General features: G+C 38.2%; 1 long non-coding RNA gene across 1 annotated transcript in view; it reads right to left on the bottom strand.

Moving 5' to 3' along the window:
- Window positions 1-1,058: 1,058 nt before the first annotated feature.
- The window catches only part of LOC116702905 (uncharacterized), a 13,454-nt gene continuing 12,312 nt past the window's right edge, over window positions 1,059-2,200 (bottom strand). Inside the window, exon 3 of the long non-coding RNA XR_004335287.1 lies at window positions 1,059-1,113. This is a non-coding gene — a long non-coding RNA (uncharacterized LOC116702905). The remainder of the gene's footprint in view (window positions 1,114-2,200) is intronic.

Genomic DNA, 2,200 nt, shown 5'->3' on the forward strand with positions numbered 1-2,200 from the left:
ACGACATTTCTACGTGAATGGCCGTTCCATTTTCTTGTAAAGCGTTCTCAGATGACATCCTGTGATTCAAGGCTCTAGCTAGCTACAGAAACATGAACTTGAATTAGCCGGAGTGGTGAGCTATGGTTAGCAGAATGCTAAACTACCGGCTGGTCTACTATGTTTACGTTTCCACTCACACCAGTAGGCGGTGCCACAGCTTCGGCCTCTGGTCCTCCTAAACGGCTGCTGCTATACAAAGCAGAGACCATTTTTCTATGGTTTTGGACTTGTCTCGGACTTGATAGTATTTGGTCTCGGCCATCGGTCTTGCCAAATATGCCTTTTGGTCTTGACCGCGTCCAGGTGTCTTTATTTCATTTTTAATAATATTGGAGAGAAAGTGAAACATAGTTTAGGAGGCAATATTTTTTGGCTTTTCACAAGTTTAGACAGCTAACTAACATTACGCCGACGTTAGCGCAACAGCCTGCTAGCTAAATATTATGACTCCCTTTGTAGTTTTACTATATCTGCGTCCATGTTATCAACATAAGACCTGTGGTGTTAGTGCTCCTTTTGTACCATAATTTTATTGATTGAAATATTAAGCTTTGCTCCTTCGAGATGGATAGGTTTTTGTTACGTTAAACACAAAGCTAACTGGCTGCTTGTACGTATGCTAGCAGACATTAGCTAATGTTGCCGAGCCAGCCAGCAACTTTAGCAGTAGAGTGTTGGCGAGCTAACCACGACAGTATTGTTGCCAACAGTCAAGCTCTGCAGTGATGGTTGAAATGGAAACACACATATTGTGCAATTTGAAGGATACAACGGTGTACAAATACTTGTACTGTTGAGTATTCTGTGAAAAATGGTTCTCAGCTAATCATATTCTGTAAAAAACAATTTTGCTCCAGCTCCTTGAGTGCAATCTGTGTTTGTGTCGGTCTTGTCTTGAAATTGGACTTGACTTGGTCTCAACTTGTCCTGGTCTTGGACTTGTCTTGGACTTAACAAAATTTACATTTTAAATGAACCACTTTTTACTTTTACTTTTTATACTGTTAATTGTAGCAAAAGTAATAGTACTTTTACTTAAGTCGAATATTTCTGTACTCTTTCCACCTCTGTCTACAGGTTTCCTGCTGCATCTTTTCAGCCAATCACAATACTGTTTGTGGCGGGTTCAACTACAGTATTCTATCAAAAGCTACTCCCTAACACTTTAAATATACTCCATGTCATTTCTGGCTATGCTGGATACCTTGAAGCTGCAGTAATTGATATTTTGCTGTTATTAATGGATCGGCTACTTGTGCGTATTAGCCTCTTTAGCTGATTTTTCCAGTTTTGCGGCCAGCTAACACCTCTCATTAATCTGATTTCCAACAGTTAAAGTTTTGATGACCCTGCTGTAAGCTACCTGCTCAGCACCAGACAGCAGACAGAGCAAGTTAGCAACTAGCTGGTAAACAAAGTAGCGCATTTAGCAGCTAAAGAGACACATTTCTTTTCTAAGGACTTGGTGGAGACCAAAATCGAGATAAAATGGGAGTAAATATTTAACTTACATTCACCATGTGGACACAAAAACTCACAAACTCTAATTATTTCTGCTGGATGTGTAGAAAGGCAATGGTTTGCTAACACAACGCTTAGTAGAGTGATTATATGTCAGATGTCATGTTTTGAGCTTGTTCTGCTGCCACACAGTGGCAAAAAAACTCCAAGTTTTAAATCAAAAATCAACTTATTTCAAGCAGTATTTGATTGTCAAGTTTTATTTTTCTTGATTCTAGTGCTGCGTCCTGCATTGTCCTTTCTTGTTTTAAGATTATAGGAAATTAAAAAGGGGGATTTCTACTAATTTGTTGAAATATCCAACATGTTCAAATATTCTCACTCCCATGGTACCAAAACAAAAGTGAAATAGGTTTTACGATTCAAATTTGACAGAAATTACTTGAAAGATGGAAAGTTTACTCAGTGAATGGTGCTATAGCTGTCATTACAATCAGACATTCAGCATACTGTTTTTTCTTTGGTTTACAATGTTGAGTGGCCCTGGAAGCATCAGGGTTCCTATAGGCTGCTATCATTTGAAACTCTTCAATACTAGGGCTGATACAAGTAATCAAAGAATATTAACTAGGTTACAAATCTTACCAGATATCTAACCATTGAATTGAATATAGATTAGATTAGATTCAACTTTATT

Source organism: Etheostoma spectabile, chromosome 15 (genome assembly GCF_008692095.1).
Source record: "Etheostoma spectabile isolate EspeVRDwgs_2016 chromosome 15, UIUC_Espe_1.0, whole genome shotgun sequence".
NCBI classification, from domain to species: domain Eukaryota; kingdom Metazoa; phylum Chordata; class Actinopteri; order Perciformes; family Percidae; genus Etheostoma; species Etheostoma spectabile.